We start from the raw sequence: 12,586 nt of genomic DNA, 5'->3' as shown, positions 1-12,586 counted from the left end.
GAAAGGGCTAGAGTTTTAACAATGTTTATTCTTCCATAAACAGAGATATCCCTTTGAGACCAAAAGTTTAAAGTCTTCTGTAATTTTGACAGCTTGTCGAAGAAGTTTCTCTGGTCTGACAGATTGTCATCGTACGAGAAGTGTGTACCTAGAGCATAGACAGGTTCATCTGTCATTTGAAGATTTGAAATTTTGTCTTTTCTATGTCTCATTGAGCCAAGCCATAACATTTCAGATTTTGATACATTTATCTTTAGCCCCGCGCACTTTTCAAAACGGGAGAGCAATACAAAGAGGTTATTTACGGAATGAACGTTAGCGAGGAAGGCTGTGGTATCATCGGCGTATTGTGATAATTTAACCGTTTTATTATTCTGTATTTTTATTCCTTCTATTTCTTTGGAATTAGAGATTTTTTGAGCTAAAACTTCTATGGCAATGATAAATAGCATACCAGAGAGGGGACAACCCTGGCGTACCCCTCGTTCTAAAGTGAAGTGACTGGATGCATAGCCGTTGTTTAAAACACAACTAGTAATGTTATTATAAAAAATACTAACCCAGCGCCTGAGCTGCGGACCGAAATTAAACGTTTGTAAACATTTTTGGAGAAAGTCCCATTCGATTGAGTCGAAGGCCTTCTCGAAATCTAGGAAGACGGCTATTCCAGGCAACTCTTTTTGCTTCGTAAAATCCATAACGTCTTTGATTAATCTTATGCTTTCGCCAATGTATCTTCCTTTGACATACCCAGACTGGCTAGAAGAAACAATTTTTGGTAGTATTTTCTCTATCCGAAGAGCGATGACTTTAGTTAAAATTTTGTAATCTACATTTAAGAGTGAAACTGGTCTCCAATTTTTTAGGAGCTCTAAATTCTTTTTCTTTTTTGGAATTAAAGAGATCACACCTTGTCGTTGCGAAATGGACAGAGTTCCGCTTTGAAGTGCATAGTGGAAACTCTCGGTCATATATTTTGCTAACATATTCCAAAAATGTAGATAAAACTCTACAGTAAAGCCGTCTGAGCCTGGGCTTTTATTTTTGGCCATTGATTTTAGGGCGTTATAGCATTCTTCTTGCGTTACTTCACTTTCGCAGGTCTCAGCTTCTTCTTCTGATAACCGTTTCTCGATAACTTCAAAAAAGTCACTAAATTCCGGAAGCTGTGGGTCCGAATTAACCGAAGTATATATTTGCTTGAAGAAATTTTCCTCTGCTTGAAGAATCTTTTTTGGGTCGGTTATCTTCTTATCTTCGTGAATTTTAACGGAAGTCACGTGTTTTCGTCTATAGTTGGTCTTTTCTAGACTGTAGAAATACTTACTATTTTTCTCACCGTACTCGTACCAACGTGTTCTGCTGCGCACGATTGCGCCTTGTGTTTTACGAGCTTCTACCTCTGCGAGTTTAGCTTTTAATTTGTCCATTTCCATTTTGTCGCTTTCATTGTGGTTAGCTTGCAATTTATTTTGAATACTTATTAATCTTGTTTGAAGCGACGCTTCTTCATCACGCGATTTCTTTGCTTTGCGTTTTGAATATTTAATTGTGAAAGCCCTGATCTCCATTTTGATCATTTCCCAGAAGAGTCCTTTATCAATTACTTGTTGATGACGTATAACAAATTCGGGAATTTTAAAAGTGAGCAGTTCAACGTAATCGATATCAAGTAATAGTGAATTGTTGAACTTCCAGAAACCAGGTCCGCGTGGAGGGCTGTCTTCGTCGAAAGTGATGTTAAGCGCTACAGCAGAGTGGTCGGAATGTATGTTTGGAATTATATTGCACTCTCGGATTAGCTTACAAAGGTTTTTCGAAACCAAGAGATAATCTAGCCGGCTTTGGATCTTTCTGGAGGGATTACTCCACGTGAATCCACACGAATCGGGGTTTTTAAAACGCCAACAATCAACTAAATTATTTGTACTAATTAGCGTTCGGAGTTCAACAACAGACGCCTTCTTAGCGTCAAACGGTTTGCCGCCTCTCTTGTCTAAGCTATCAATAACACAGTTGAAATCGCCTCCCAGGACAACATTGTCATTGATGTATTCCCTAAGGAAAGAATTGGAAAGCTCAGCAAGGAAAGAGATTTGATGCCTTGCCTCATTGGGTGCGTAAATGTTTACGAAAATTGTCTTCTTATCGCTTAAAATGGTTTCAGCTAAGACGCATCTTCCGTAATTATCTGTGCTGATCTTTTCAATGCTGACGTCGAGTCGCGGTTTAAACAAAATCATTACTCCTCTACTGTGTGAAGAACCATGACTGTAAGCAATTTTGCCACCCCATTCTGCTTCCCACCTTTTAATTGTTTGAGGTGTAGAATACGTTTCTTGAAGGAAAATAATATCGGATTGTTGACGATGCAACCATCGAAAAACTTGCCTTCTTTTTCTTGAGCTGTTTAGCCCTCGAATATTCAAAGATAAAATCTTATAGATCATTTAGGTTCATGTTTTTAGTCTAAATGTAATACTGACAATAATGCTCATAAGAAAAATGGAAATATCTAAAGTGGAATAAAGTTTCAGTTTCTTGCTTTTGCGACTTGAATTGCTAGTCGTCAAACTAATCGTAAAAATCGCGACAAAAGGGATAGGAAAATATAGTACGAAAAACCGCACGGATTTAAACAAGAAAGTTAACATTATGCGGTACAGAAAAATTATAACTACAACTATCAAGGACTTACCTAATTGTTTGTTCGGCATTATCAGATACTGGTACGTGAATGTAGAGCAATGTTACATTGGCCACCGCAATATGGCCGTGATCGATTTCAATGTTTTAACAGTTAATTTAAACGTCCATTAAACGTCCATACAGTGGGAACGCTTTCGTCTCAGGTCCGCGGTAGAGTGAACCTTCTATAATGAGCTTCTCTACTCTGAAAAAAAGCGGCTCGCTTCTGTTGTTTGGCGGTCTTCAACACCGGGTGTAACTTCTTTCTAATTTCTTCCACTTCTTTGGGGAAATCATCGGCGATTCCGAGCTTACTGCCTTTAGTAAGATTTTTAATAAAGGACTTAATGAACTCTTTGTCGAGGAAGTCCGACAACTTAACAATGATGGGTCGAGGTTTTAGATCTTGAGCGTTGGAAGCTCGACGCGATGAAATCCTGTGTACTCTGTCGAAACGAATATTTCTTTCATCTTCGACTGGAATCTTTAAGTCGTTACGTAGAAATTCCCTTAACACTTCTTCGGTATCTTCATTCGATTCACGACTGCGCTCTTTTATTCCGAAGAATTTTAAATTACCTCTGCGGCTGTGACATTCAAGTTTTATATGTCGACGCTGTAATTCTGCGAGATCACGTTCGGTGCGCTGAAGGGACGCTTCGATGGCTTCTTGTTGTTTAGTGACTTTGCCTTGTAAGACTTTCATCTCGTTAATTTCGCTTTGGGAGCTTTGAAGACTCTCTTTTATGCTATCATTTTCATCTTCGAGAGTCTTGATTCGTTTTCCAAAGTCTTCCAGCTCCGGGATGAGCGTTAGGAGCTTGCTAAGCTTCCCGTCGATTTCGGCTAGGCGAGCATTTGTCGCCATGCATGTTTGGCAGCTATGATTGTCGTTCGCAAATACTTCTTCTTCTTCTGTTTGGGAACTACCTTCACGGGTGCGCTTTGAAGGTCTTGTTGAATCTTGGTCTTTCGACATTATTAATTCTCTTGTAAAAGCAATGCGGCCATATTCGGGGTCTTTAAGAACGATTTTATGCGGAGTACTGTTCGAACGCGTCCGCCATGTTCCTCGCATGGTTTTTCTATTGGATTGCGGGCTCATTAACTATTTTTAATGCCTACGGTCAGTGAATTTAGATATTTTAATAAAGGGCAAAGTAAATTACCGGGGAGCTCCGCTTTTAGGCTTGGCTAAATCTATTTAATAAAAAGCTTTCAGCTCAAAAAGAACACTGGTCAAGCGGTGCTGATTACTGTCAGCCTCTCGAAACACCTTGAACAAAAAAAAGAACAATGACTACAATAAACCCCCAAAAAGAAAAGCGAGAAAAATAACAGTACAAATCGCACGTAGACGGACTGTCAGATTAAGAGAACACAATTGTATCCAAGAACTAAGCTGAATATTTACCTGTGAAGTATTTCACCAGTTTCTAATGAGATCACGCCTATCCCGCGCTTAGAGGAAGCCACGATGATTTCATCATCACAACAGCACATGATCATACCAATCTCTTCCCCGGCTTCCGTCACGGTCAGCAATAAGGAACCATCCCTGATGTCCCAGACTTTGACCACACCATCTTCCGATCCTATGACAAAATGACCTACAATTTATTTCCCGCACAAGAGACTTCGGAAATCCCGAGGTAGCCTTTGTCCTCCGAAGAAGCTCCTTCAGTGGAAGAGGAAAAATGCGGGGGAAAAAAACACGAAAAATAAAAAAATATATATAGGGGGAGCGTGGGGGGCGACGTCCCCTGTGCACTTGTGTTTTTCTTTCCTCAGGCTCCGCGCGCTTACTTTTCACCTCTCCGCATTTCCCAGCCCGTACGAAAAATAAAAGAGGCCTCTGCGGAGGAGAGAGCGACGTAGCTGTACAGAGAACCACGTGGTGTGTCTGATTGCTTTTTGCTTGGTTACTAATTTTGCTTGTTGCTTAGTTACTTATTTTGGCGCGAAAGTAACAGCCAATCAGAGACACCACACGGATCTCGGTAGAACTACGTCATCAGTGTCAGGTCGAATTCAAATTTCTCTCGAGTTGGGGGAAAATTGAGCGCGCTGGCGAGGAGAAGCGCTTGTTTACTGAGGTCGAAAACCACAGCTGCATTAAAAGTAGAATAATGCCATATCATTTTCAAAAATATTGCTTTCTTTTTTTTCAATTCTTTTTGAGTATCGTAATATTGCCGTTGCAAACTAGGAAATGCATTCTTGTTCTTGAGAGTAGTTCTGGTGATCTAAACTACTTGGGTCTCCTTGCCACGACTCGGAATACCCGAATAACTGAATGCAGTTATCTTCATTCTATAAGTAGAATATCAGAAAATCTTCAGAAAAGATATATAGCAGATACCTGTGACAGCGTATCTGCCGTCACTCGTAGCGGCGAGACCGTATACCGCGCTTGTCGAGTGTCCCACTAATGTCTCTACCAACTGTCCACCCGGAGGGGTCAAGAAACCTCTGGACGGGATGAGTGTGGGCTCTGGAGGGCTGCGAGAATCCTGGACAAGCTTGGAAAGCACCTAAAGTAAAAAGGAATGATGGTAAGGATTGGCGTTCATGGAGTTCCATTGAAAGAAGCGTTGCGTGACAACTGAACAAAGTAACGGAAGTGTTGTGTGCCAACCAAAGTAACGGAAGTGTTGTGTGGCAAAAAAGCAATGGAAGCGTTGTGTGCCCACACAAGGAAGTGTTGTGTGACAAAAAGTAATGAAAGCGTTGTGCGACAACCAAAGTAATGGAAGCGTTGTGCGACAACCAAAGTAACAGAAGTATTGTGTGACAAAAAAGTAACGTAAGTGTTGTGTATCAACCAAAGTAACGTAAGTGTTGTATGTCAACCAAAGTAACGGTTGTAAGGCCGTAACTAGCAAGAGGCAAGACAAGGCACTTGCCTCGTCTAGTTTTCAACCCAGAATTAAAGACAAAATATGTTTAGTTGGGAAAATAATTCCCAGTTGAACAAGACTGATTTTTTTTTTCAAGAAATACACGGGAAAACGTACACGTAACTGGTGGCAGGCTCATTGCCAAACGCAAAAAAAGCGTAAGCCAGTGAACAGGGATTTCGGTTTGGCTACCGATTGGTTGAAAATAAATCAGGTTTCCTCTCATTGTTTGGAGCACCAAACAAAACACATTTATTGATTGCTGACCACTGTTAAACACTCTAATGGCAAGAGAGAGTCTCTTACAGCAACTCGTATACTTACTGGTGATAGGTTGGTGGTAATCACGTGATAGGCATTCTGAACTTTACACTGTCAAAAAAAGTCAGCAGAAATAACAATTGTAAGACTAAAAACCAGTAACCAGAACACCACGTAAAATTTGACCTTAACAGCGACACGGTTATTACACAAGATACATTTTTAAGTCGCCAGGATCGGGTTGTTCAAAGCATGATTAAGCTAATACGGGATTAGCGTGAAGTTTTATTTTAATTTTTTAACTTTTTTTGAAAGGTTTTCTGTTTATATTTTCTATCCTCCAGTTCTGACGCTCACTAATCTCAAACTCCACACAACATAAGCAACAAAAACAGTTCTATACAAGAGAAATTGAACTCTAGATCAACTTTTAATCCTGGGTTAGTGTTTATCGGCCTCGAACAACTCGCTAATCCTGGATTAAAATAAATCCTGCTTTGAACAAGGGCCCAGGTATTTTAACGATGATGCAACAAAATCTAAAGAAAAAATTCCTGACTATAAAGAAACAGGAGAGACATTAAAATTAAAAGAGATACCTCGTGAAGTCGGGCTACTAATTGTGAAGCGAGTTGTTTGGGGTCGCTCAAAATGGCGTCTTGAGCTAGTTTAAGCGTTTCCCCAACAGCAGCAATGTCAGGGTCGTTAACAGCGTTCATGGCGGTATGGAAATTATCCAACACAGACCTGTAGTAACAGTAATGATGCACTATTTTAGATTAAAAAAATAACCAGCAAATACTATAGTCCTGTGACAAGTTTGAAATAAAGGGATAAAAAACAAAAGGTCGAACCTCTTCTTGCGGACACCTTACATCAGCTTTGTACAACACGTTGCCGCTTTGCAGCACGGCTGGTTATACAGACAACAACATTTTATAACTCGCATTCTTATCGTTTCTGTTGCTCAGTGCCTCTTTTACGCCGCTTCGCGACTCAGGCTTGATAAAAAAGAGAAAAGTGCACCTGGGTAACTTTTGCCGCGCAACGACTTCCTAGAACATTTTTCCAGAATTACGTGAGGTTTCGTTAACTAAAGATTCCCCTACCTAAGTGAACGCGCAGCTATTTTTGTGCTGAGCCAGTGAAAGTTGCAAAGCACTTCACTTTTTAACTCGTCCCATCTTTGGCTGTGAATCAATTGAACTGGCAGCTCGTGGAGTTTCCTTAAATTGTAGCTGCCTTTGGACAATAACAGAGGTTGTCCTGAAATACTCGCCAAGCGCACGGGTTTGCCGTGAATGAGGGTCGTCTCTTTCGCGTTCTCCGCTGTATAAACAAATAAAACAAAAATTGCGATGATCGTTTGCATACACCCACCCCTCTTTTCCAAAATAGTAAACCTTTTTATAACAGCAGCGCGATCTTAAAATATTATAACAGCAGCGCGATATAAATATTTTATATTTTATATATATTAATTACGTTTTTTTAGTTAGGCAGGTTAGGTGTCCACAATTAGTACAGGGGACTTTTCCCCTCAGCTACTACAGATTTGACACGTTAATAAAGTCAATTGTCATCGCCACTGAGCAGAATTTTTTTTGTTCGCTCTTTTTCTTGTTAAAGCACTAAGAATTATTCTTGCTAATTTCGAAAATGGAGAACTGTAGCAAAGTTCCAACTTTTCTATCAGTGTGGATTTTCTATGCCCGTAAAACATTAAAAAACCGGCAATGAAAACGTACTGTCGGTGGTCATTACTTTTTGCAAATTTATCGGAGGCTCAAATGCAACAAATTCTAAAATTTGCGCGGACAGACATTTATCGAAATGAACATTCCAGACCCCTCTTGCTGTCATAAAAAAAATTGGTTCATGCTTTTAGATGTGCGCCGGCTTTTCAGTTAATTCTTGCTCTCTGTCGTTCACTCTCTCTTTGCTCTTCACTTGAACCCTGTATACTACACGTTATATTCTCTTCGCTATCGATTGTTGACATGACAATAGCACAATAAAACAATCTTCTAGAGTTTAAAACTTCTGTTCTGTAGAACAATCGTTTCGCTAAATTAGCTGAAAAAATCTTTCAAGGAAACTTTTCTTTTAAAAGTGACGATAGACTTGTAATTTCTCGCCAAGTAAACGCGGGTTGCCGCAGCGTCGCGCGATTTCCCGCCAAGAAAATATCGCATTCACCTCTCTCGGGTGGGGTTGCGTTGGGACTCCCCTCCCTCTCCCCGAGAGTCTGTAGGCGCGGAACGCGCGCGTACGCAACCAAATTTTATCGGCTTCATGGTTTGACAAATATCATTAGCCGCTTACCCACAAAATTTCTTCCCAAAAAGTAATCAGCAATGGAACTGTGCAAACGCTTCTTCTCAACCGGATCAGACAAGTATCTGGCTTCGGCAGCCTGTATAAACTGACGGTGATACCAGCACGTGACTTGGGTGCCGTCCACCCCCCTGTCCACCAGGTATGAGGCAAGATCCGCTCTTATTCTGACCCAGAGCAGGGGGGGAAGTCGTCTGATGGGTGGGGTCCAGTACTGGAACACATCATGGAGGAGGGCTTCATCGCAGGACAAGATGTCCTCGAGTTCGTTTGTAGTCAGACCTTGTGAAGCTGGTGGCACAGAAGAAAGGAAGAAAATTATAACAATTCCAATCCCAGAATCAGACTTGAAGTCAAATGATCATGCGTTTTTAAATTTCTGTGCGTTACATCCTAGTGAGTGACCACAGTGAGTGACCAAAGTGAGTGACCAAAGCTATTAAGCAGTACTTTCATGTGGTGACTGTTAATTATGCTGTACAAGGTAGTTCTAGCTATTAAGTCTGTGGATGAAACCTAGGTGTGTGACCACTCAAATGAAAGCAATTGAACACTTCTTTCGTGTGAAGTAATGTATGTTGTACAAGGTGGTTATAACAGACTTAAATATTAACGTTACCTGCAGTTAAGTATCCCAGTGCACGTCGTACAAGAACCTCGCCATGGCTTTTTTCAACTCTCTCAAAAAGTTTGTCGATAGCCTCCCGTATTGTTGTCTCTAAACAAGTCTCACTTGGCGGGGAATACGACCTCCATAGACGTGCCTCATCGTACGAGATCTTCAGGAACAAAGGAAGCGGGCAATGCTTGAAGGCGTCCTTGAGCACCTGCAGTTGATGCTCCTGAAGGGTCCTATTTTCGGCGTTAAGCCATTTTGTCAATATGTCAGACACGTCAGCTAAAGACAATTCAGGGATAGACACAAAGCATTTTGAATCTTTGAAAAGTGCCTGCAATGAATCAAGGACGTTTTTCATTAACTCGCCGGCCAGATCGTTTTATTCGAGAACAGAATTTCGTTCTTATTCAGATTTGTCCTGGCATATTAGCCAATGCATAAATATTATGACGGAATCCGCCAGGACTTCGAGTATTATAATTGGACAGAATTATGTATCAAAATTATTAACATTTTATGGAAAACTTCTGTGTTACTGCTTCAAATATCTTATGAAAAGAAATCATTTCTTACCGCACCAGACAGCGAAAACAAATTTCGAAGTTCCACTGAATTCCACTGAATCCCGATTTTACACACGTGGGATTTTACCAATAGTTTACATGGTTTTTGTGAACTTTGAAATTCGTTTTCTCGGGCTCCGATAAGAAATTGCTGCTGGTGTTATCACGGTTAAAATTTACAATTTAAAAAGGGTAGAAAATCGCACAATATTTTTTAAATTGTTCTGGTACTCGGTTTTTGTCCCACTAGAATCAATATTACTCGATTTCCTGATGAATTTCGTCTTAACCTTATTTCATACATTGATGTACCTTAAGCGTCGGAAAACACTTGTACTCTTCATCAAGCAGAGTGGACACAATGAACTTAACATGAGGAGGAAGTTGCCTTGGGAACCATGTTAACTTCCGTGCCCCGTCAAGAGGAGACAGCTGGTCTAGTGAGTCGAGAATGATCACTAACGGCTGTTGTTTTGTAGCACTCGACAAAAAGATGGGAAACTGATCAAAGGCACCCTTGGTTGACTGAAAAGAAAGCAATTTTAAAAAATGTGAAAAACCTTTACCCCAAAACTGCAGTCGAATTAGAGTTTAAGGAGCTACGTCACGGGATTTCGCAGATTTTTGGTTTTAACTGTTCTGAAATTAGTGGTAGGCAACTTAAAAAAACAACATTATCTTTGGACATTTAAAGGAAGATACGGCCCGGGTTCGAGGCCTGGCCGGGGCGCTGCGTTGTGTTCTTGGGCAAGACACTTAACACTCACAGTGCCTCTCTCCACCCAGGTGTATAAATGGGTACCGGCGAATTTACTGCTGGGGGGTAACCCTGCGATGGACTAGCATCCCATCCAGGGGGGAGTATTCCTAGTCGCTTAATGCTACGGAAACCGGGATAAGCTCCGGCTGTATGAACCTCATGGCTCGGACACAGACTTTTCCTACAGTCCAACCTCTATTAAGCGGCCACCCTCGGGACTTTGAAAAGTGGCCGCTTAATAGAGGTTGGCCGCTTAATAGAGGTACAATATAAATTGGATAGGAATGGCAGTAAACATGATTTTATTGACTGTCTATAGCAAAATGCTTTTAAAAAGTAAATATATATGAAGATGAATCCAAAATTCATTGAAACAAAACATCAAACAGGGCAACTCGGATTAATATTAATCGGATTAATATTAATCCTAATGATTATTATAATCCAGTAATAGATTATTATAATCCAGTTATAGATTATTATAATCCAGTAATAGATTATTATAATCTATTACAGAGGTTTGAGCCGTGCCTTAATCCATTAGGATTAATATTAATCTTATGTAAGATTAATATTAATCGGATTAATATTAATCTTAATAATTAATCTCAACAACTCAATCCTAGTCCAAAGCTTCCGAACTGAACCATATACTGGCAAATACAAAACGCAAAATAGTCAACAGACTTGCGCGTAAAAGATTTCAAATCTATATTTGAATCATGTAGTGCAAACTTAACGCAATGAACAAGGGAGGTAAAAAAATCCTAAACATCGAGCTAAAAAGACAGAGCGCTTGATCAAAATAATGCAAGAAGCATAGCCTTCACAACACAGAGTGTCTCTCTGAAACCAACTTTCAGCTTTTTCATAGTAAAGTTGAACCGGTCTGTGGTGAAGCCGGATCAAGATAATCCGTGATAAGACAATACATCTTGCAACAGTATTGATTAAAATGCAGGGCTCGGCGTAAATAAAATGCAAGTAGTTTACATTTTCACGGAACATTTCATATCTTATCTTGTCCTTCCAGGGCAAACATTTTGAGCCTAAAGCATATCTTGCAAATTAAATTGAGCCAAAACAAACTGAACTAGCACAACATGTGGCAGAGTACAGATTTAGAGGTGTCATTCAACTTTACAAACGGAAACCACGCAGCGCGGACTAATGACCTCTAGACACTTCCTTGGACACAATCTTGGGGCTCTATTCAATACATAATGCCTCCAAATAAAAACAGTACCCTCAGAAAGAAGTCAGAAGCAAATAAGGTCGAAAGACCGAACTTAACATAGAACGGCAAAGGTACAAATGTTACGAACGTACAGTGTAGGAGTCGTGCAGGCCCGTCACCTTTTTTTTCAATTGACAGATGTGATTAGTGACTTCTGTCAGTCCTTTGTTTTAAGTCTGCAGTGTGTTTGTCATATACATATCTGTCAGATAGTCAAATAGACATATCTGTTATCCGAACATTCAAGGAATTTTATCGGGATTATAATAGAGATAAATATTAATCCGGATTATAATATTAATAATAATCTAATCCTTCCAATTTTTTGCCGTGCCTTAATCTATTACTGGATTATAATAATCTATTACTGGATTATAATAATCTATTACTAGATTATAATAATCTATTACCGGATTATAATAATCCTATTATAATCTATTATTATTATAATCCGCGGATTAATATTAATCCGAGTTGTCCTGATCAAATGTATTTCCAGCCCATGCATAGTTCTAGCTATAACACAGAGGGCACGTATAGTTGAAATGTACAGTACTTCTTCGGGTTGATAATGTACAGAAAAATATGCAAAACATCTTGACAAGTTACTCAGGTCTTTTTGCATCAACAGTTAGTATGCGAAAAAATTTAGCTCGAGATATTTCACGGACGATTTATTTATTTGTCACCATTTCGCTTGGAAAGATAATTTGCTGGCCGCTTAATGGAGGTAAAGAAAAAAACATATAAAAATTACACTTGCGACGGCAAAAAGGTGGCCGCGGCAGCTTAATAGAGGTGGCCGTTGAATAGAGGTATCAAATACAGCAGTTTAGTGACAAATAAATCGGGACTTTGGAAATTGGCCGCTTAATGGAGGGTGGCCGCTTAATAGAGGTCGGACTGTATTACCTTTTAGTAAATTTACGGATAGAAATCAAACTACTAAATCAAACTACTAAATCAAACAACTAAATATCGATTTTTTTTTTTTCAAAGACGCGTGGAAACAACCTGAAAAGTTTAGTTTCAACTTTTCAAGTTGCAATCCATTTCCATCCTAGCCAACCGCAGCCAATGACGCTTGGTAACAGTTTCAGTGCTTTAATATAGCAATTGCTATAAAAAATGGACCATTATTTTTAGGTTTCCTGCGACACAAATATAAATTTTGGATGTTCAAAAATCTGTTTAAATCCGTGAAAAGCTCCTTTAAATTCA

General features: G+C 39.7%; 1 pseudogene across 1 annotated transcript in view; it reads right to left on the bottom strand.

Moving 5' to 3' along the window:
* LOC144660143 (NACHT domain- and WD repeat-containing protein 1-like) overlaps window positions 1-12,586 on the bottom strand; it is a 32,468-nt pseudogene that overhangs the window by 9,501 nt on the left and 10,381 nt on the right. Inside the window, exons 12-19 of the transcript XR_013572045.1 lie at window positions 9,681-9,893; window positions 8,806-9,136; window positions 8,175-8,477; window positions 6,959-7,178; window positions 6,449-6,596; window positions 5,913-5,960; window positions 5,051-5,222; window positions 4,103-4,283 (exon numbers count right to left, since the gene is read on the bottom strand). The product of XR_013572045.1 is annotated as an NACHT domain- and WD repeat-containing protein 1-like (transcript). The remainder of the gene's footprint in view (window positions 1-4,102; window positions 4,284-5,050; window positions 5,223-5,912; window positions 5,961-6,448; window positions 6,597-6,958; window positions 7,179-8,174; window positions 8,478-8,805; window positions 9,137-9,680; window positions 9,894-12,586) is intronic.

This window comes from Oculina patagonica, chromosome 7 (assembly GCF_052425735.1).
Source record: "Oculina patagonica isolate OP01 chromosome 7, crgOcupat, whole genome shotgun sequence".
Lineage (NCBI taxonomy): Eukaryota > Metazoa > Cnidaria > Anthozoa > Scleractinia > Oculinidae > Oculina > Oculina patagonica.
This window is presented reverse-complemented; position numbering and strand designations above follow the sequence as displayed.